Consider the following 24475-nt stretch of genomic DNA (forward strand, 5'->3'; position numbering starts at 1 on the left):
TGGATCATATTAATTTATTGGTTTGGTTTTAATTTAATTCAAAGTTTTAAAAAATTTTAAAAAATAAATAAATTGTGATTTTAAATGTTAGTGGGAATTTGGAATTATGAATGTATAAAATGTTTTTTTAATCTTATAGTCTGAAGTGAACGTTTGCCCATATGAAATTTTAAAAAATTACTATAGTTTTTGTTTTTAAAGTGAAAAAAATGATATTTGATAATTGAAATTATGGTTGGTCATTAGTATAAAATTGAATTGTTTTTTATTGTTTGTGAGTAATTTGGAGCGTTATTTTTCAAATTCAAAAAATTATAAAATTTAAATTGAATTTCAAAATTTTATAATTAAATATTTTTTCAGAGTTGAGAAAAAAAATCATAATCAAACGTCTTCCCAAAAAAAATGAAATTAATTGACTAATGAAAAGTTTCTGTGTATGGATTTTGACCGTTTAGTTTCATTCTAAGGTCCAAATACTAAGAATAATTCTTTTTTCTTTTTTTTCGTGAACTATTCAAGCCGGCAATTATTGAAGAATTCGTATTATTTTTATGACAAGTCACATATTTGACTGGCGGTTGAAAATAATTATACTTGTTAATTAAATATATATAAGTTATTTATATTTAAAATATATATTTGATATATATTATGCATTAATATTTTAAAAAATTAAGTATTAATTGATGAAATTATTTACATCAATTTCTCTCTTTTTTTAATGGGTTAGAGTTACATTTATCTTTATTTATTTTTGGTCACTTATTTTGTTAGTGATAGATCCAAAGTGGTAAGTGGGAATTTATAAAGAAATTGTTTAAATTTTAAATCCGCATTTAAACTTTTTATTTTTTTAAAAAAATAAAAAATTATAAAAACTTTCATGTGTATTCGGGTATTCATTTTCAATCGCTTTCATTTAGGATAATTACCTGAAAAGTTAATCCATATGAAAACATAAATATAGATTATTCGTCTAGCCAGCCCCAACTATTTGAAATTGATTGATTGACTATGTGTTAATTAATTTTTAAAAATGATATTTTACATGCAAACACAAGTTGCAAATTTTTATCCATTTTTTTTTTGGTAGAACAAGTTGCAGATTTTCAAAGCATATAAAAGACTTAACTAAATCAAAGTCTCCCTCTCTCCTAGCTCCTCCTGTTTGATTTTAAATTTTTGAAGTTATAATTATTGAAAATTGAAATTGTATTGAGATATGCTTTTTACATATTTTTTTAAAATGATGTTTGTGAGTGAAAGTCTCAAAAATCCAAACATGAGTCAGTTTTTGGAAATTTGAAAATATTTAAAAATACATTTTGAAATTAAATATCAGATATTCAAAATCTAATAAAAATTATGATTAAATAAATATTTGAATATAAATTTTCTAAATCTACTCTCAAAATCTATGGTTGACGCTAGTTTACAATTTCCTCTCTTTTCTCCTCCTCTATCTCGTATAATTTGGAGAGAAAATAAGTGGACGTTTGAACATAAGAATTGTAAAAAAAAAATCACATTTATTTTCAAATTGAAAATAGTATTTGCAAAAGAGAGTTCGTTAGGACATGAGTATAAATTTAAATTGTTTTTAACCTATGAATAAATAGGAGTGAAAATTAAAATAACTTTTATTTAAAATTTTCGAATTCTGTAAAATATAACAATTACAACTCTATATCCAACCATTTTCCAAAATAAAATTCCAAAGAAAAGGTTAAAACCATCTATGACCAATACGGACTAAAATTCAAATTCACTAACATTGTATAGGGAATGAACATTAAAGAACAAAAAAATATAAAATATACAATAATACTTGAAATGAACAAAAAAAAAAAGTTTATATACAAGTGTATTATTGCATACTCCATGTGAAAATATAATAACTAATACTCATTGGACAAATGTCATCTATAGTGAAGTGGATTGCTTTATCTTTTTATCTGGGAAAAGACATAAAATCCCCCCTGAACTTGTCCGCATAATTTACTTTAGCACTTTAACTATACGAGTGTTTAAATACCCCCCTTAACATCTTTTAAGTGTTTTTTTTTTCAACCCTTCCATCACTAGCCCAGTTGAAGGCTAGGTGTTGTTGAGTCACACGCATTTTTATTCGTCCACGTGTATATTAACTAAATTTCTAATTAATTACTTAAATCTCCATAATAATTTTTTTTCATCACTAATTGTCTTCCCCAATGTTTGTCACCTTCTCAACAACAACTCTTCTTTTTACAGTGAAATTTTCTTCAACTTTTCTTCTTCCATTATATAATAATTTTCTCTTTATGTAAAAAATAAAAAAAACTTCTCCAAATTTCTTTCTTTTCGTAAGAAAATAGATTTTAATACTCCATTTGTAGACATCAATTTCCACATTAAACCAACGACTCCTACACCCATCATGATTATATCTAAAATTGAGCCAAAAACTAAACCCATCGATGAATTTACCCCTCAATCTACAAATTATAATTCAAATTTCAATTGCAATTTCATTTTCAGTTTTTAGTTACATCATACCACCTTCCTCGAAAATTAAAAAAATTATTTACAAAAAAATGTTAATTTATCAATGAATTGGACGAAATCTCCACAATCAATTTTTTGCCAACAATATCTTTAAAAAAATTTTTAGTGAAAATCGGGTTCTTTTATTGATAACTCTTTAAACTCTTAGATCTAATAATCTTTTTTGATGTCGAAAATGGTGTCAATGAATCAAACACCAAAAAAAATTGTCAAAGAAAATAGAAAAAAAAAAGAAAAGAAATGATTAAAAACATAAAGAAAAGAAGAAGAAAAAATGTGAAAAAAGTTACAGTTGGAAGTAAATGAGTAAATGTTTACCTTGAACTGAATGAAAAGAATAAGAAAAAGAAAGAGTCTTGAGAAAAGAAAAAGAAAGGAAGAAGAAGATGCAAAAAAAAAAAAAAAACTACAAAGAAGAGAAGTTAATTGAAAAATAAAATATTTAAAAATTAGTAAAATAAGTTATTAAATATGTCGTCTAATAAAAAGATGACATGTGTCAATTTTTTGGTTTTTTTTTCTGTCACGCGCTTATAGAAAGTTAGTGATACAAATTTTGCCACGTCACCCTTTAAGGGGTAATTAAATTCACTTCAAATTAAATTAGGGGGGTAAACAAACACCCATATAGTTAAAGTACAAAAGTAAGCTATGCAGACAAGTTCAGGGGGAATTTATGTATTTTCTCTTTTTATCTCAATGTTTTTATCCTTATCAAATAATTGTGCTTTAACACATGAGTGCTTTGTTGTTATTTAGTTGCTTACATCATATAATTGAAACTCTTACCATTCACAATTATTTAATCAGTATTTTTTTCGATAATTAAATTTTTCTATCTATTATCTATCATCAAATTTTATTCATAAACACAAGGGTTGAGCTAGAAAATTAAACTATGAACTACATTTTCAATTCTAGGTGGAGCTCTAACACAGATTAGAAGAGACCCCGGTGATTACTTATTGAAAAAATCGTCAATTTATTTAATAATTGAATTTGTAAAAGAGGATTAAAGATAAGTGGTTAAAATCGATTAAGTTCATTTTCTTTGGTTATAATGTCAAGATCGTAATTTCATACAAGTAAATAATCTTCTAAAAGAAAGTGAAGGTGAGGTTTTAGGGCTTCTCTTATGAAAAATACTAAATGGGGAAGAACGAGATAATAATTTCAAGCTTATTGGGATTTTCTGATGCCTTCTTTGTAAAACCTCTTTTTTTAGGCTCAAAAATTTATTTGTCACTTCAATGTGAAATGACGATATGCTTGGGCAACAAAAGGTTATCTTATAGAACGTGCCTATATTCTGACGCCTCACTTGAAGTTAATAAGAGCAGGTAGGTGTGTGACTCAAGATTGATTATTAGATTTTGAGGGTCATTATCACTTCTTTCATTTGTAAGGTGGTTTTTCGTGGGTGAGGCTTCTTTCGGATGTCCGATCATGTACCAGTACTATTCAAGCAAATATTTGAGGCTCTCATAGACACGTCGGGGTAAACCTCTTTCATTCTCCTCGGGTCACTATAGATGCTCCTTCATATTTAATTTCATTACATGACATGGTGTGGTTTGCTACTTTCACTAGATTCAATTTTGTTTCATACAAATAGTCCCCCACCTTTTAAATACCTGGTGTAATGTGTCTATGAAAAGGAAGATCATGTGTGTTGATTTTTGTAAAACCTCGCAGATCTTACGCTAAGGATCCGAACCACTCATCATAAGCATATACGCTTGGGTTGAGTGATGCCTTACTTGTTCATGTGTGTTACGATTCATTCCTAAGTGTCGGAAGTGTATCAGATGTGGTTTAGGGTCATAAGGGACCTCTAGCACTAACTCGAATTCAAGCCCTCCTACCTACTAAGTTTTTCGCATTAGTTCATGCAAGGGTCAACTTCAAACAACCATATTTTTCTGCATATAAAGAATTAAGTGGTTCGTTACCTATCAAATTGAAGGTCTATGAGTTTTCTTTTCAATGCCACCAAGTTTGCATCAATCCAAGTTCAGAGTAAAATGTTATAACCGTTTTATCAGAGATACTTCCAGTAGAGTTTTTAGAACATGATTTTTACAAGTCTCATTTACGGGTCATAAATTGAAGTACGAATCGTAAATGCTCGTAAAATCGAACATAAGAAATTGAATTCTTGGCTTTATTTTCATAGATCCAATTATGGATGGTAAATCCAACTACGGGCTATAATTTTGCCTGGTGAATGAAGTCCTAGAAGTTGTTTTTATCTAATTTTCACGGGAACAAATCACAAGCCGTAATTTTGGCTCGTGGAATGAACTTCTGAGGCTCTGATTTTGTGCTTGAATTCCTATGATGGAATCCACGAGCCGTAGATCAGACTATGATCTGTAGATCTTCTCATGGAATGTTCCGACAAATTTTTAATTGGGATTATTTCAATCTTTTCTCATTCTAATTTTATAAGCCTAACTACAATTTTTGAATACCTAATTGGGATTATGTCATAGTATTACCTCGGAATACTCTCATATTTTTCTCCTCAAGCATAGAGCAAGAATAAAAAGAACAAACTTAGGATTTCAAGTTTCTCAATCAAGCTTTCTTCAAGAACTCTTGTCCTGCCAAGTATGTAAGGTTATCATAGTAAGGAATTAAGCTCTTTCTCATGCCGTACATCTACGATTTCAACCAATAAGCTCAAAACTAGGTTTTTTTTTTTATCGAAACCTTAATATATTCGTAATTTTCTCCGAATTCCTATTATTTATTTTTTATTTCATTATAGGGATTTCATTATTTCATATTATTAATTATCTGTAATTGTTGTTCATGTTTAATATATTACATGAACCCTTTTTAGCTTAAGAGTTATTTGAAAATCTTGACATATTATTTCTTATCATTATTTTCAAGAGTAAAGTGAATTTCAAGCCTTAAAGCATTATTTCAAAAAGAGTTTCAGAAAAGCATAAATTGTTTTAAGTGTATCATTTTCATAAAGAAAAACATAGTTAGCTTTAAAGAAAACATATTTTAGGTTTTAAAAAGTACAATCAATTTTTTTTATAAAAGTATAGTCTTTTAAAGCAAATTCAATGCAGTTATAAAAAAATATTTTTGAATATTAATTCAACATTAAAATTATCAGTTTTTCCTTCCGTAAATAGAACATCATACCATTGGTGAGCATTATTATATTATTACCATGCCCTACATAGTAATAATTCATAAAATTCAAATATGCATTAAATGAGATTCCATAAATGTGTGTGTGGGGTGGGGATTAATGTTGCCAAATCTGTTGAAGTTATTTTGAATAATCAGGTGCCAAAAATAATCTATCTATCTTAATTTTTTTGGTACAAATAAAAAGTAAAATCATATATACAAGTAAAACTACGTACACATCATTCTACTTAATTAGATTCTATTTATAAAACTTTATGCTATTGTTATTTATAAGTGTGCTATTGTTATTGACTAAACTTCTAATCATTGAAAAAAAAAACTTGATACTAACTAATATAAATGTTCTATTATAAAATATTTCATGATAGAGAAATTTTCCATATGAAATATATTTTCTTGTAAATAATTTATACTCAATTGGTATTAAGATTAATCAAATTAATAAATTTTAAATACTAGATGATTATGTAAATACTATAGCAAAACAGACCTTTAATGGTAATCATTGCCTCAAAAATATTGACAATGATTGAGTTAATGTTATATGTAGTGTAGGTAAAAATTTTAGAGAGAATTATATAAGATGATGATTATAAATAGTATATTATATTACTATTATTAAATATAATATAATAACAATTATATTGTTGCTATTAAATGATTGCCGGAATTTATTTTTATTTTTTTGGTAAGTAAATGATTTTATTTACCAAGTGAACATTACAAATCGAAAAAAGTTAGCAGACATGGGCATAAGCTCCATCCTTGCTGTCTTCAAACAACAGTCTCATTTTACCTTTTACGGATACATATTCATAGCAAGTAGTCTATTGGCTAATTTAGGATATCTACTACCTCGTCCATGCGCCTCCTGGATAATATGCCTAACAATTGTGCTTGTCTGCTGTTTCTTCTGTGTGGATATTCTGTTGTTGCGTTCTGGTCATAGGTGATATATGGAACTAGCCATTGCTAGTTTGTACACAAGTGTTGTGCTACTTCTCCCTTTCATATATTTACCTGCCCATTGGACTTCAGTTGTCCAGTGCAGTATGTTTCTGTTAATTCCTTGCCAAGTTAAGACTCTTCTCCACACTTCTGCAGTATAGGGACATTGAAAGAACAGATGATCAAGATCTTCATTCTTCATCAGACATAGAAGACATTCAGGAGATTATATGACACCCTATTTAGCCAGTCTATCTTTAGTCGCAAAGTCTTCCATTTACTGCTAAATACATTATGAACAACCATTTAGGAGCCCCCACATTTTTCCATACCAATGACCTCAATTCTACCTTTTCCATGGAACCCCTCATGTGCATGTATATTTTGCCAATAGAGTAACTTTTCATGTTTTTTACACATGCCTTATTTAATCCAACCTCTTGGAGATATTGAGCTACTTTGAGTATTCTTTGCACTATCCAAGAAGCTTGCTTTGCTTGTATGTTCCATACACCATACTGCCCATAATAGCTATGAATCCGAGCCACCCAGAGTTTGTCTTTTTTCCTGCACAAATTTCACATTAGCTTCCCAATTGCAGCCTTATTCCAAGTATATATATCAAGGAAGTGCAATCCTCCATTTGACTTGGGCCTACACAGCTTATCCCATCCAATCAAAGCCTCTCTAGAGGTCTCAATATTATCAATCCATAAGAATCTCCTACAATTAGCTTCCACTGTTTGAATGATTTTCTTTGGTAGAGAGAATATTTGGGACCAAAACATCTAGATGGCATACATACACTCTTGATGAGTTGAGCTTTTCCTGCATATGACAAAAATTTGGTGGTCCAGCTTGTGATTCTACCTTGCATTTTCTCCTAAAGTGATTTGCATTGAACTAAAGATATTTTCTTAGTACTTAGAGGAACACCAAGGTATCTGAAAAGGCAAATCCCTTTTGATAAACTGAAGTTCTTCCAGTATCTCCTCTTACAGCTCTTGTTTGACTCCACCAAAGTAAACACTACTTTTCTCCACATTTGCAACCAACCCTGAAGTCTAAGAGAATTTCATAAAACACTAATACACACATCTCACTGATTTTATATCTCCTCTGCAAAACATTAATAGATCATCAACAAAGCTTAGTTGCACTATTTTTTAGCTTTACATCTAGGATGATAGTGAAAATTAGACTCTGTCTGCAAACTTTTTCAGAATTCTTGTCAGGTAGTCCATTGCTAATACAAACAAATAAAGAGACATTGGGTCTCCTTGCTTTATCCCTCTCTTTGCTTTGAAAGGTGTTGTACTATGTCCATTAATTTGAATGAAGTATGCGACTGTTGTAATACATTGCATTATCCACCTAATAACTTTAGCTGGCATTCAGACCCCTCCAAAATCTGCTTAAAAAAATACCATTCCAGAGAATCATATGCTTTCTTCATGTCAATTTTCACCATACACCTTTTAGAAATCATTTGTCTTCCATACCCTTTCGCAATTCCATGACTCAAGATCACATTATTATTCAGTGGCACAAATGTTGATTGGTCAGGATCTACAAGACTCTCCATGACCTTCTTCGATCTAGTAGTGATTACTTTTGATATAACATTATATATTGTTGAGCAGCATGAGATTGGCCTAAATTTACTGATTCTTGTTGGGTTCTCCACCTTTGGTATGAGTGTTATAGCAGTACAGTTGACAGGTTGGTACATCTCACCAGTATCAAAGAACTTTAATATTGCTTGTATGATCTCCTCCCCCACTATTGGCCATGTTCTTTTGAAAACTACAACATTTAATCCATGTATTCCTGGAGCTTTTAGATCACTGATGTTTTGCAAAGTTGTTTCCATTTATATCCTTGTTACTTGGGCTGCTAGCTGAATCTGTTGATCTTTCCTCCCCTTCTCATTATAGTGGTATCTACACTTGGTAGACATGAAACAGCCTGTCCAAGTAATCCCTGATAAAATTTGAGTGCCCTCTTCCTCAATGCCTTCTTTGGAATATACTATTGTACCTGCAACAGTAGTAAGATTAGTGATAATATTATATGCCAGTCTATTTTTTATATGGGCAAAGAAGTATCCTGTATTAGCATCCCCTAGATTCGACTATTGCACCCTGGATTTCTGCCTTATGGCACTTTCCTCCACCAAACTCCATTTCTCCAGTTGCTTCCTCAGTCCCCTTTCTTGTTCCCTATTAGCATGTACCATATTATGATCTATCATCTCTGTTTGGATTGTATACAATTGTTCTCTGATGTGCTTGATCTTGTCCTTCACACCTTTGAATTCAGAATTGTTCAATTCTTCCAACTCGATTTTCACCTTTCTAAGCTTCCACCAAATTGTCTTCATGTATCCTCTTTTATGTCCTTGCCAAGCTTGTTCAACTATTTGAAGGAATTTAGGGTGATCTGCTATGCAATTAAAGAACCTAAATGTTTTGCCAGTGTTCTTGCAGCTTGTGTTCAGACCCAGACTCAGAGGGGAGTGATCCAACATTCCTGGCCTTAAAATCCTTACCTCTATGACTGACATTTGAAGCATCCATTCAACATTTACTATAGCCCTATCAATCCTGCTATAAGTGTGCCCATTAGTCTAAGTATAAGAGCCACCAACTGTTGTCAATTCATTCATCCCAACATCTAGTATAAATTTATTGAAATCTTTAACTTCTATATCCTGCACTGGACTACCTTTGGGCCTATCCTCTACCTTTAGTTGGAATTATTTTTACTATAGTGAAAAAATATAAACATTTTTTGGAGTTCTGCTTTCTTTTTTTATGATTATTTTTATCAAAAAAATAGTCCTTTGAATCAGAGTCTATTTGGTATGGCTCTTGGCTTTTGATTATCAGTCAAAAGAGTCAAAAGTTAAAATTTACAAATTCCAATCTATAATGTTTAACTTATTGTTATTATTTCAGTTTAAAATCTTATATTTATAAATATTTTTTTTAATATCAAAATACTCTAAAAATGCTTTAAAAATACTTGTCAATATCGAATTTTAACCCTTCACAACATAAATTAAATTATCGAGTCTTATAATATATAACAATATTTTAACTTAAAACACAAATAAGACGATTTAAACATGCTCTTACTTTTCTATAAGAATTTCTGAAATAGTGATCGGGCTTTTATTTTTTTGTTTAAACAAAAGTAACAAAAACAAATATAATATTCCTTCTGTCTTTTTTATGTAACACCCTTTCTTTTTTAGTATGTTCTAAGAAAATATTACCTTATTATAATTTTAAAAAGTTTAATTTTAAAAAAATCACCCTTAATAAAATGATTTGCGACTAAACGATATGAAAGAATTATCTTAAATCACACACTTTTTTTTTAAAATATCATATCAAAATTAAACAATATCACATAAAATGAGACAGAAGATTCGTGTTTTCCTCAATATTGGAGAGATGTCTTCAAGTTGTTTTGTTTTGTGTTGTCTAATCTCGTTTTCCACAATTGTTTCCGACAAGTGAGAGGTGGACAAACACAATTGCTTCATATCTTAAGGCAAATAAATCTTAACTACAAAATGAAAACAAAAAAGAGTAAAAATAGAGTGCATTCTCGATCCGCCTTCAATTTACATGACACATTTTTTTAAAAAAAAATCATCTAAAGAAAGTAGCGAGATTTCTTTTATTATATATATTTAAAATGCCGTAACTCTAAAAAGAATTACTCTTGATGAAAATTAGGATTTTTTTTGTCTTCACAAACTATTTAACAAAATGAAATTGCCACGTCATTTTTACATTACCACATGACATTTATATTAAAAGGGAAAGGGATAAATTATGCCCCTAAACTATTTGAAGCTCTTTTAAAACACCTATCCGACCCATAACAAAGGGGTCAATTATGCCGCTAATCCGAACCATAAATCAACCCCTATTTTAGGGCTTTGATTGGGTTCTTTCGGATTGGAGGAAAAGCGAACCGAATCAACGATGTTCTGGGTAGATTGGTTCTATGGAATTCTGGCAACCCTTGGCTTATGGCAGAAGGAGGCTAAGATCTTGTTTTTGGGTCTCGATAATGCCGGAAAGACCACCTTGCTCCATATGTTGAAAGATGAGGTCTCTTACCGTTTTCTCCCCTTTAGATATGTTTTATCATATAATTTGTGTCATTTAAATTCTTTTAATTTACATATGTACATGTGATTATTTGTATGAGAATCGGTGAAGAAATGGAGCTTCATTTGATTTTCTAAATTATCCCATTTTCACCTGAAATGGAATTTCTCTTGATGTGGTTTTATGGGTCTTAGATCTTTATGAAGAAAGAGTTACAAGTTTGATTAGTTTGAAAAGGCCTATTTATTCTGCTATTGGTTACTTGTAGTCTTGAATCTGAGATTGAAAGTTTATTGAATTTGTGGCAGAAATTGGTTCAACATCAGCCAACACAATACCCAACGTTAGAGGAGCTTAGTATCGGAAAGATCAAGTTCAAAGAGGGGTTGATTTATGGGTCAGATTAGGGGCATAATTGACCCCTTTGTTATGGGTCGGATAGGTGTTTTAAAAGAGCTCCAAATAGTTTAGGTTGACCCCTTTCCCTTTTAATATTAATGTCATGTGGTAATGTAAAAATGACGTGGCAATTCCATTTAGCATTTAAAGAAATGTAAAATGAGTTGGATATTTCCAGCAGACCAACTAACGCCCATAAGGGCATATTTATGCCAAAAGTTGGACAGCGAGGGCACGAGTGAGCCAAATTTTAAAAGGGGGTATATCTAGACGTTTTCAAATAGTTTAGGGGAATATTTGACCCTTTTCCCTTTTTTAAAAAAGATGGTATATTTTTTTAAGGTGCAATTTTTACTACTATTTATTTAATTTTGGTGTAATTTTTTGTGAATCTGTGTATTTGTGTGTGAGGTTGGGAGAGAGAAGAAAGACGAGCTGAATCAAGAGGGATAGAAGAGAGAGACGAAAGAGATTGAGAGATAGAGGAAAGTAGGTTGTATCTCTTATACAATATGTATCGATCTCAATTGAAATTGAGATCACAGATGCAAAAATACACAATCTCCTCTTTCTTCTGAATCTCACTTGTGTCTCTCCTTCTTTTTCCAAAATATAGAGGGGAGAGACAAGCAAGATCGAGAGAGTTAGAGAAAAGAGGAAAGTAGGTTGTATCTCAATTGAAACTGAAATCACAAATCACAAATACACATATATTCTCTCTCTTTCTCGCGCACATATACAAATATTTGCTTTGAAGTTGAAACATAGATACACATTGCATCACCTCTAAAATAAATACATAGATCAAGTTTTCTGATCCACGTATATAGTTTTTTTTTATGATATATAGATACAATTAGTTGTATCAATCTAATAAGAAGAGAAAATTCAAACATTCAGCAACAAATCAAGAACCATGCATGATTTTTTTTTTATATATTAGCGTCAATCCAATAAGAAAAGAATCAACAATCAACGATCATTCGAAAAAATAAAAAATCAAAAGCCACAAGAGTGGATAAAAATAATTCAGATAAAAATTTAATAGAATTTCATAGTAATATAAGATACATAGAGGGAGAAAAAAATCACGCAAGTAAATTGTAGAAAGAGAGAGGGGAAAGAACGGAACGTAAGAAGAGAGGGATAAGTGCACTACCAAAAAATCGCCTTTTAGCCACGGTTGCAAAAATTGTGGCAAAATTAGCTAAAAAATAAAAAATTCTCTACATAGTACGAACTGTGGCTAAACATCTGTGGCTAAAATAGCCGGGTAAAATTTCAGTCCCTCCCTTTATTTTTTCATTTGCCTCCTTTTCTATTATTTCCCTCTACTCACTCTCTTTTCTCTCACTTCACCCAAAACCAACCCCCAAAATCTAAATCGATTTCTGCCCAAAATTCAACTCTCTTCTTCAAAATCGATTTCTGTCAAAAGCTGCTTCAAATAGTTATGTAATGTGGTAAGTTTGCTTCGTTCAAGTAACAAATCTTTGGAATCTAGTGTATTTAAACTCAAAATTGAATGTAGGGTTTTGGATAAAGTTTTTGTTTATTGAAGTTATGAGCTTTTGAAATCTGCAATTTGATGTGTTTTTTATTGGGTTTTCATGTTGTAAAGAATAGAAATTTTAGTGGTAGGTTATACATCCTACTTTATTTATGTTGGAAAAATCATGCTCACACCTCTGGAAAGATTGATGGATATATTTTCACCACGAATTTTGTAGATAAGATTATACATTGGAGGAATTATTACCATAAATCGATAAACTATAAACTTATATATAAATCTTGAGAGGTGTGAAATTTTGCAGGATTAGATCTCCTTTTTTTGGTTCTGTGCATTTCAAACCATGTTCTAGTTATCGTTTGTTTCTGTATAAGGAACATGAATTTAAGTCCAACATTTGAAAAATTAAAGAGCAGTGCCTATCTGGGATCAAATATGTTACTACTTGTTTTAAGTTTTATTGGGTTTTCTAGTTGTAAGAGCACAATCATTGTTAGAAAGCCTACGAGGATGACAAGCTGACAACAATAGCACAATTTCCCTAAATTTTGATCAACTAGATGACCAAATTGTGAATGAGAATATCACAACTCCTACTCTCGGTAATGGAAATTAATTTCTTCTTCAAGTTTTGTTGGAGCCAGCTCACAAGTGAAAAATGAGTCGTTACTTGTCCACATTAGAGGTTAGAAGTAATTTCATATTAGAGTTAATTGTTGCTTTTTATTCTTTATTATTAGTTTGTTGTTATCATTACTTTTCATTTGTGTTAATGGCTTGTTAAAATGATAGATACTTCAAACGGAGAAGTTACTACTCAAAAGATGCAATCAAATCGAGTTTGAAACTTCGAAAAAAAATTAAAAAATCTTGGTGGAACTAAATGGTGATGGAAAAGGAAGTGACAATGGTTCAAATTTGCTTGTGAGATTTCTTGGCAAACTTTCTCAAATGTTTGTATTTTGTCCCATATTAGTTGAGTGATGGGATAGGATGCCACATGAAAAAACAAAACGACAATGGCAACTTATTGAGGTAACTAGCTAAATTTATTGCCATTCAAATAATGTTATCTTTTTCAATACGTACTGATTTATGAATACAAACATATTTGAAGGAGAATTTTGAGTTTGATTATGAGATTGGATTTAAATGGGTGATGCAATCTTTATGCGAGAGGTGGAGGGCCCTAAAATATAAGTTACGTTGTAATAACTTCTACCCCAACAAAAGTAAAGAAGAGCTACTTGCCAAGCCTCCCGAAAATGTGGATTCTATTGATTGGATTGCCTTTGTGCATCACTATAATGAGGATAAGATGAAGGTAATTGTTGTTCATAATTTGATTATTTCTTTCTCTTATTTTTTGGGTTAATAATTTTTATTAATAACCAAAATGGACTTTACAACTCAAGGTAAAAATAAAAAACAGAAGAACTAGGTTCGATATTCATTCGAAATCTCTAGGCTTGCATATGTAGACTCTTAGAAAAAAAAATTTTCAACACAGTTTACGTTGGGTATACGTTCAGTTCTCCTAGTTTTCTAGCTGACTAAGGTCTCAAATTGGCTCTCAAATATACTTTTTGAAGGATCATTTTGATCAAGACTTCATCTATTCTTCTTGGCTTTGGAATATCCTCAGTTAGACATCTGCCACAAGTGTTAAATTATCCTTGTAAGTGTCATTCTGTAAATAGCATCCCATGAAACATTTCCTTTGCATTAGTTTTCTGCCCATCGCAATTCACCCTGCTACTTGGACTCCTTCTACATAACAACTTCACTTCAGAAAAGTATGGAAAGGAAGAAATATGAAACTTTCTAACTCCTAAGTTCTGTACATACACAATATAACTCATTTTGTACATTTAAATATGCCTTCAACTATAAATACAATAAGAATTAGAAGTTATAACTTATATGCTAAATTTGTAGAGACAAAAAGGGCTGAAAATTACTAGTTACTTATAAGAAACCTATGTGATGTCAATGGATGCTTCAAGTATGTTGGTAAGTTCTTGTTTCGGCTTTGCAATGTCTGTTTTTGCTCTCTCCCTTCAACATCATTAGAGCTTAAACTCTTTTCTCGCTCCGATATCTTACTTTTAAATTTTATATTGCATCCTTTGTGTGGAAGTAGATACTCGTTTTAAGATGCCAACAATTATGAAATAGGATATAGTTGTATGATTGTTGAGCAATCTAAATGAACATGTTATAAAGACCATTGTGAGTCTGAAAATTTAAGATTGATTTTTGTTTGCTTTCATTAAGTAATATTGTTGGTGTTGGCTGTGTTAAAGCGATTTATATAGCTTTAAGAACTTGTGTCCTACATCTTGTGAAATTGTGCCCTTCTATTACATGTAATTAAATTTATGTTTGATAATTACATAAATAAAGTGCACAAAATGTAAAAAATAGAAAGAAACTCAAAGTCTCGCATGCCGGTGGTAGCAAAAGCAATGCAAGGAGAGGTCGTCAAATGGTATGTTTCTTAACCTTGAATTCTATTTGGAAATCATTTTATTGTATCAAGTGAAATGTGTTTCATGTTTATTTTTTATTTATATATACTTGATTAATGACAGGAGCAAAAATTGAAAAGACTTGTGTGTCGGAGTGAGGTTATTTTGTGAACTTTACTGAAGAAGGATGGTAATTATGTGAATGAGATTTTAGCTGTAAGATTTATATACCTGTCCATTTTCAAATTTCAATTATGGTGTTGATTTATTCTTGTCTTTTTTTCTTTGGTCCATAGCCTAGCATAAGACTCAACTAGCTATCAAAGAATAAAAATAAAAAATAACTAATGTAGGTGAGAAGTGAGCTTATTGTTCTAGCAGCTGCCTTTGTGCTACAAATGTGTCTGCCTAGGATGCTCTTCATCTTTCCTCGTCAAATAACTTTGAAATTGTGATCATTTGTTTTGGGTTCTCTCATTACACATTAGAAAGTGGTTTTTGTTTAAGTTTTAGTCAAAATAGTTGATGTCTTGTAGTAATACTTTTGTTAATATTTTTTTTGTACAAATTATGTTAACTTCTGTTAGTAGTAGTGCTTTGGGGTGTGTTCTATTTGCTTTTAGTATTGTGAAAATATCCTTTCTTGTAGGATAAGATATCAGAGCATCTACCTAAAGATCAGGAACTTGCTGCCAGTTCAGGTGTTCCTATGAAGATACTAGCTCATCCTAATGATGCCGTTGGAAAAGTGTATGGAGTTAAACATTCTGATCGTGTGCGTGGTTTAGGTGGTAATGTTTGCCCTTCAAATGCTTTTGGAATGCCTCGCATTCAATTAGTCATGTGAATCTTGGTAGCTCTAGTAGTATGTCTCATCAACGTGTTAGAGACCTAGAGAAACATGTAGAAACCTTGAAAGAAAAGGGATATAAAGAGACCAACAAACAGCTTGAGGCGACCAAATAAACGCTCGAGGAAACTAAGAATCGGCTTGTGCAAAATGAGAATCAGTTGGCAACTCTTCATAGGCTTTTACAAGCTAAGTTTGGTAGTGAGTTGCCTACTTTCAACTAATCGTCTTAGCCTTTAGTATATTTTAAGACAAACTATGTATATGGTGTTTCTTTTAACTTTTAGTATTTCCCTTACTCTAGTATTTGTGGTATTTTGTATGAATATTCAAGGTTTGAAGCTCTTATCTTTTGCAACTATATGTAGAACAATGTTGGAACTTTGATCATTATTATAATAGCTAGTTTTGTGTGTATACTGGTTCGGTAAATCATTTTATTGTATCAAGTGATAATTATGTGATCACTGTGAATGCCTATCAATTAGTGTATTGATATTGGGATATATAGCAGGGAAATTATTATTTTAAAAAAAAAAAAAAACACACTTTTGCCACGGTTTAACCGTAGCTAGTTCATATTTTGTATGAAAGTTGTGAGCAAATTACCAATGCCTAAATTAGCCACGGTTAATATATGGATAAGGCATGATTTGGTGTAGGCAAATTTACCCATGGGTAGACCGTGGCTAAACACAATCTAAACCATGGCTAGAAGAAAGTTACCACGGACGCTAAAACCGTGGCAAATTTCATGGCGACGCCCCTGTTGGGCACGCAGCCGACCGTGGCTAAGTGGCCGTGGCCAATATGTGATAGCCACGGTTTGGCTACCATTTAGCCATGGTTTCACGCGTGGCTAAAAGGCGAATTTTTTGTAGTGGTGAGAGAAGGAGAAAGTGACGAACAAGATAGAAAGAGAGAGGAGAAATTTGTTATAATTAAACCCTAAGTATAGTTATGTTACAAATTCTTTTAACAATATCATTTGATATATATATAGAGAGAGAAATATAATAGATATGCTTGCTTAATTATATAGTTTTTTATGTACTATAAGAAATTCTCAATATTTCGTAGAAAAAAGTATGTAACGCTTCTTTTTGTCTTGAATTTATATAGAACGATTTTATATCAGGTATAATTGATTAGTGTTGTGGACGTGTTAATGTCACAATATGGTATATGGATAGTTTGTACATGACAAGGTTGAAAGTGTGATTTTTGTGTGCACCTTGTGCCAAGAGATGGATGGCTTGTGTCTGCCATCCACTACCTCATGCACATTGCCTATAAAAGGGCTTTGCACTTCATTTGAATAAAACAAATTAAGAATGAAGGAATAAATACAATACATTACTCTCTCTATTGTTCTTCCTTTTAGTGTGTTAATCTTAATTTGCTTAAGTAATTATTTTATAACAATTAGTAATTTGTTGTTGTATTTTGAAATGAAGGAAAAACAAAGCTTCATCGAGTAGAAGCTTCCTGACAGCGCTCCAACAAAGAGGTGATAAAAATTAATTGAAACTCAAAAGTAAATATTGAAAGTGTATTGCCTTTCTAACTATTCGTAAGTGTCACAAATTTAATTTCTTCTTTTATATCATTCAGATCGTATATACTGTATATGATGTCCCATCTTATGATATGATAGTGAACCTACTTTTCTTGCTTAACATTTAATACCAAAAACCCTTATACAACAGTCAATGATTTAAATCTAGAACATTGCAAGAAATTTTGGACAAATTTTCCTAGGTTTTTACTGGACCAACTCCATAATAAAAAATTATAATTAATTTAAATTTTGGTAGCATAAAATTAATTTCAAAAAAACACTCACATTTAATTAGAAAAAATTGGTTCATTCTCATGTGATTTGAAATTCTAAACATTTAAATAAAGAGCTAAAATCTAATTCCTTTTATCATGACGATTAGTTATTCTAATAACTACTGGTTGCGATTGATCTCTGAGGGGCTAATGTCACTATAACAAAAATAGTTTTTAGCGGTAATAAATATATACATTAACAAAGAGTGATAAAATATTTATCAACATTAGTTAATTGTCATTTGGATCAAATGTCGCTATAGGCTTTAGGGACATTTATAAAGAGTGCTAAATGCAACTAAAAATATGTTTATAGCGATAATTAAGTTATTATCGTTAATTAATTGCCACTAAAAATCATTTTTGATGTACTCCCTCCGTTTACTTTTATTTGTCACATTTTGACTTGGCATACCCATTAAGAAAATAATTAATGATATATGTATTTTACCAAATTATCTCCTATTAATGATGTCTTAGAAAATGATTTGGAAAATACTTTATATGTCCAACAATAGTTGTCCACTATTGACTTGGCACACCACTTAAGAAACAATAAATAATAAGAGTAATATTACTATTTTATCCTTTGACTTTATTAAATTTTATGCTTTGAGAAATGTGTTAGATGATAAATAATGGAGTATTTAATAGCAAGGGTAAAATAGATACAAAAGACAAATTATCTCTTGATTTTCTAAACTATACGAGTATTGTTGGACAACTATTTTTAGTGTAGTGAACAATTATTGTTGGACGGATGAATAAGTATTTAATACCGGGTAAATTATGAAAAAAAACTATTATCCTTTCTTGATATGTCAAAACACAAAAGTGACAAATAAAAATAAAAATTTATTTTAAGAATAAGTGACGAATAAAAATGAACGGATAGAATAGTATATATCTTTGATTTTCAACTGATGAATTGAAACCATTGAAATAAAACACCACATTAAGAAAGGGGTGAAAATCATTAATATCCCCGAACTTTGGTTTAAAAATCAAATTCTCTCCTTAATTTTGAGAATTGATTTCACTCTATATTCTTTGAAAAGTTTATCTTATCCTTGTCATTTTTAATGCTTCATCTATACAACACTTTTTTATATTATATATAATATTTTATTTTTTAATTTTTATATTTATAGAATTTTGTTTAAGTTCATTAATTTTATAAGTAGAATAATTCTTTTATAAATTTGTTGCAATATACAATACTATTTTTTAATGATTATTATTTTAATATTACATTCATTAAGTACGCATGTATGAATGTATTATGTGCATACATATTCTAGTTTCACTTATCTCTTAAGCATATTACATTGATGTGCTCTTTAAATTAAATTGGTCTCGACTCATATTTATGCCCCCTAATTTATGGGTGTGTAAAAATAGGTATTTAAATTTATATAAAGTTGAATAAGAGCTTGTTTGAATTGATTTAAAGTTGATAAAATCTACTTCTAAGACATTTTTAAATTTTAAAAGTGTTTGACATAATTAAAAATAACTTAAAATAAATTTAAAATAGTTAAAAAAATAAACATTAAAATAAAAAAGTGTGGATAAAAGGATGTAATTGAAAGGTGCCCAAAAGCTTATAGAAAAGGCAAAAAGTGAAGGATATATAATATTAGTAATTCTTTAAAGTGGAAATATTAGTTATTTATGCCTTGGAATTTGAGAAAACGACCTTTGCGCATGCCTGTAAAAATCGTAAAGCAGTGCTCACCTGGTCCCAATTTTATTTGCGATAAAATATTTAGTGTAATTTTATAAATAAAATTTGAGATTATTAGAGAAGTGATATATATTTTAGGGATGTTGATTGATATTTGTTTGTTAGGAAACTATATCGTATAGCTAGATAATTATATATATACATATATATTGACCTTCTTGATACTTATGCAATTTTAGTACTTTTTATTTTTTGATATCCTTAGTTAAAAATTTTGTCCCTTGTCACTGTTTGAGACCTTATTCCTATCTTAGAAGGTAGAAAAGTTATTTTCATTAGAAATTAAGAGTAATCTAATAAAATTACCTCTTACTGTTTAGAGCGTGTTTGGATGAGTTATAAGTCAAAAGTCATAAATTAGAGCTTGTTTGAAATTGCTGTTAAAATAACTTATTTTTAGGAGTACTTTTTTAAAATAGTTTTTCAGAAAAGTGCTTTTGAAAAAAAAAAAAAACAATTTGTGTTTGGTTAATTCATCTGAAAAGTGATTTTCATAAGCAAATTGCGTTTGACTAATCTTTTTTTTTAAATTACTTTTGAGAGTCAAATTATAGAAAAAGGATAACTATTAATGTATATCTAATATTAAAATCATAAGCATATTGTGTTTGACTAATCTTTTTTTTTTTAAATTACTTTTGAGAGTCAAATTACAGAAAAAGGATAACTATTAATGTATATCTAATATTAAAATTATTTTATAGAGAGAGACTATTTTAAATATTTATCATAAAAAAGTTAATTAAATTTTTATTTTTATTAAATTAAAATGTACATGTTTAAATTTTTTCAATCAATATTATACCTTTTTTGGGAGGTTGAAATCTTTAATTGTAATTTCTTTTCTTTTTTCTAATCTTGTAGAAATATCATTGTTACCTTTTTTTCTAGTTCTACAAAATAATATATAATATATAAAATAATAATACTATATAAACGTAAACTAACTAATAAAATTTATTATATAAAATAAAATTCTAAATTGAAACTTAACCAAATTTTTGAAGAACAACTTTCACATATAACAAACATAAAAATTATATTTGTATTTTATAGCTATAGTTTGCATAATTGCGCTCCATAGCAAACTTTATGTTTGTTATGACTATTAATATGTAGATTTCGCTATACATATACAAAAGAATCAATTGTATAATCTGTGTTTGTATAAAGCGAGAAAGAGAGAGAGACAAAAGAAAACTGGACAAGGGAAGATCTGTATTTGTATAATCATAAGTGTATAGGACGAAAATATATGTATTTGTATATACAATTTTCTCTCGATTTATACAAACACAAACGCATTTTATACATTTGTGTTTGTATAAAGTGAGAGAGGCTAGTTAGAGTGGCGAAGGAGATCTGGGAGAGTGGCGAGTGAGATCTGGGAGAGGGGAGAGAGGGGAACGAAAAGATATGTATATACAATTCTCTCTCTCTTTATACAAACACAAACACATTTTATACATTTGTGTTTGTATAAAGTGAGAGAGGCGAGGAGAAACTGCCCAGCGAGAAACGAGAGTGGTGAGCGAGAAATTCAAAGAGAGAGGCGAAATGACAACAGTTTGCTACAGGTTACAATTAAATCAAACTGTGGTTATAACATTTAATTTGAATTAATAGTTTGTTATTTTATACAATTTCCCCATTTATGAAACATGCTAATTAATTAATAAAAAATATATCGATAAATATGTATATATGAGAAGAATATTTTAGTCTTGAAAAAAATAATTTTTTGTTTCTGCTTTTTCTTTTTTTTTTTTAAAGTAGAAATTTTTAACTTTTTCCCGACAGGAGAAAAACTGCTTCTGCTTCTATTTAAAAGCACTTTTACTGATTTGCCAAACACTTAATTTTTCAATAAATATGTTTTTTTCCTCAAAATAAGTGTTTCTGGCCTCCCAACATCAATATCAAACAAGCTCTTAAAATGTCTTTTAGCTTAAAAATAAGTACTTAACTAAAGCGTAATTTTCATTCGTTTACTGTGAAAAATATTTTAAATCTATGATCAAAAGCTTACTAAATTAGTCCCTTCATTTTGTTTTATTAGTCTACGGAAAAAGGGAAACGAAGGCAGGAAATAGAACCAGAAAAAAAAGAGTTTCTAACGTATTGACCACCATTCTTTTGACCCCATCTTCATAGCAATTATTGGTGTTAATTTTTGTGACTTTCTTTAATTTACGTGGCATATTTCAATTTTTAAGAATTATAAAATTTAATTCATAAAATTCAAACTATATCAGATAAATTAATATTGACAAAATAGTAAAAATCTCTTGGTACAATAATTCCACCAATCATGGTCATGTTTCGATGTTTTTTTCTTTGCTTTAATAGCTAGAAAATGATATAAAACAATTACTCAAACATATATAGTAAAAGTAGATAAAAACAAAAGAAAACATATATAGTAAAATATGTTACTTAGAAGATAAGAAAAACTCTGCTCTTTGTGATGTTTTTATTTATTCTCTACGTTATGGACCTACATTCTCTTCTATTATTAATATTTTTTTTTTTTTGTATTATAAAATAAATAATAAGCAAATGTCATTTTGCTTTAAAAGTAAAAAACCTATCTTTGATCCTTGTTTTTTTTTTTTAAAAAAAATGATATACACTTGAACAGTCGAATTGCAACATTTGTTTTTGGTATTAAGTATATCTTATGTATTGTCCTGAATTTTATATTGTATTTGAATTTTAAAAGATATTTTTGGTACAATTTTATTTTTTTTGGTAGAGAATAACTATTCTAAATCTGCTCTTTTTTTTTAAGAAAACATTTAGATTTGTATAAACTGAAGATCAATTTTTCTCATAATAATATAATACCATGTACAATGTAATTATTAAAGGATTAATTTTGCTAGGGGAGATTTTATCTTATACAGTTTTTATGATTTTTTTTAATATTAATTTTTCGTATATAGGTAATTTGATCAAAATCATATAATAATATTATGTTTAATACCAATTTGATTATTAGCTTTCACATGACATATTAATTATTTCGACCTCAACAAATGGTATCAGAGTCGATTGTGCCAAACTAGTCACACAGTCCTTCTACACTCTTGTTTAAGAAACCTGATTCACATGATAGAATATTCACAAGACAACAAGTAATAAACCACAAATAGTGAAGTAGGTTCATTTTTTCAATTATCAAAATTACTAAGGTATAATTTATGTTGCTCAGACAAAATTTGACCATTGTGTTAAAAAATATAATAAATAAAATGGACTAATGACATGCTTAGAAACGAATACAAGATTTAATGTTTTTGAGCAAGCAATTTTTCGTTTATCATCGAATTAACAATCCATTTAACCTAGTAGATTAGGTTAAAGTTACTGAAATTTGTCGAGCTTGTATATCATATATGCGTATGGCCATATTTGAAGAAAGTGCTCCCTATCAAAGACTTATTATATCCAAGGCTCAACTTTGTGATTTCTGATTAAGGAACAAGTAACTCCATTTGATGTCCGTCGTTGATAATCAATGTTGGATATTTATTTTTTGTCCATGTAGATACATAGTCATTTAAATTTCTTAAGAAAATGTCTTTATTTTTTCTTTGTAGTCTTTGGCGTGAGAAAAACTTTCACAAACTTACCTCACTGGGATTTTTTTATTTTTTCTAAGTCAGCTCAATCATTTAAGATCAAGGGCCAGATATTCAGTATAATTCAACTAAATTAATTATGATATCACATGACAATTTGCATACATATAATCATGATTTAAAATATTATTTGAAGTGAAAATTTTGTTTAAACTTATAATATGAATTTTAAAAGTTGTATCATAAATAAGGTATCAAAATATCATAAGATATCACATTAATAAATCATATGTTTTTATATTCCTTTTATAAATAAATACTTGCCGTTAAATGTTATTACATGGTTTCAAATACACACAAAATTACACTCATTTTGGTAGAATAAATCGACAATATCAATAACTAACTACATTCTTTAGTATAATTCTCTTACGTGATGCATATATATAATTTCTTCACGTCGAGCATGAACACCTTTACTTGTAAAATTTAAAATGATAGGTCATTTTCAAGAATATGTGGGTCAAGTTTTAAATTTTTAAAAATTTTAAAGTCACAAACTTGAAATTGAAATTCAACTTTTAAATTAATTCAAATGTCGTAAACAAATACAACAACAAACTCAATATAATTCAAAAATCAAGGTTTGGAGAGGGTATCTAGAGTGTACGCAAAGAGCAACCATCAGACCAATACAAGAGTAAAGAGGGCATAGAAAATAATAAAGAAAAACATAACATAACATACTAAAGAAGGCAACAATCCTAATTAATGTGATAACTAAAACACAATAAATAATGATCGAAAAATAACAAAAATTATAAACAAATATCTATTTCAAATCAAAACTTCAAATTTGAGCTCCAAATTACCCCTTCAAATGCCTACATAATATGAATCTTCCCATGTGATGAGATAGAATTGAAATAGCAATAGTTGGCAATGGATCTAAAATAAGCATAAATTGACTATGTCCCTTCACAAAGGCCAATATAGTGCAAGTCATGATTTATAATTTGAGATTTCATAGTATAATAAAATAGTTAAATAGACAACTCAGCAATCTTGTCATTCACTTAGTAGATAACAAAATATTAAATTTAAGAAGATATTTTTCAAGGACAATCTTCCCATTTTTAATGGAAATTTTTTAATTAGATTTTTTTAAATTTATTTTTATTTTTGTCCTTCAAGAAAGTAAATTTCAAAATACTGTTAAAGTATTTTTGTTTCACTTTATAGTATTGTCCAAAATTTAAAAGTGGATCAT

General features: G+C 29.4%; 1 protein-coding gene across 1 annotated transcript in view; it reads right to left on the bottom strand.

Moving 5' to 3' along the window:
- The window catches only part of LOC125877895 (uncharacterized), a gene marked incomplete at its 3' end in the record, with an annotated part of 211228 nt that overhangs the window by 154391 nt on the left and 32362 nt on the right, over window positions 1-24475 (bottom strand). The gene's annotated exons all lie outside the window — the stretch shown is intronic.

Source organism: Solanum stenotomum, chromosome 9 (assembly GCF_019186545.1).
Source record: "Solanum stenotomum isolate F172 chromosome 9, ASM1918654v1, whole genome shotgun sequence".
Lineage (NCBI taxonomy): Eukaryota > Viridiplantae > Streptophyta > Magnoliopsida > Solanales > Solanaceae > Solanum > Solanum stenotomum.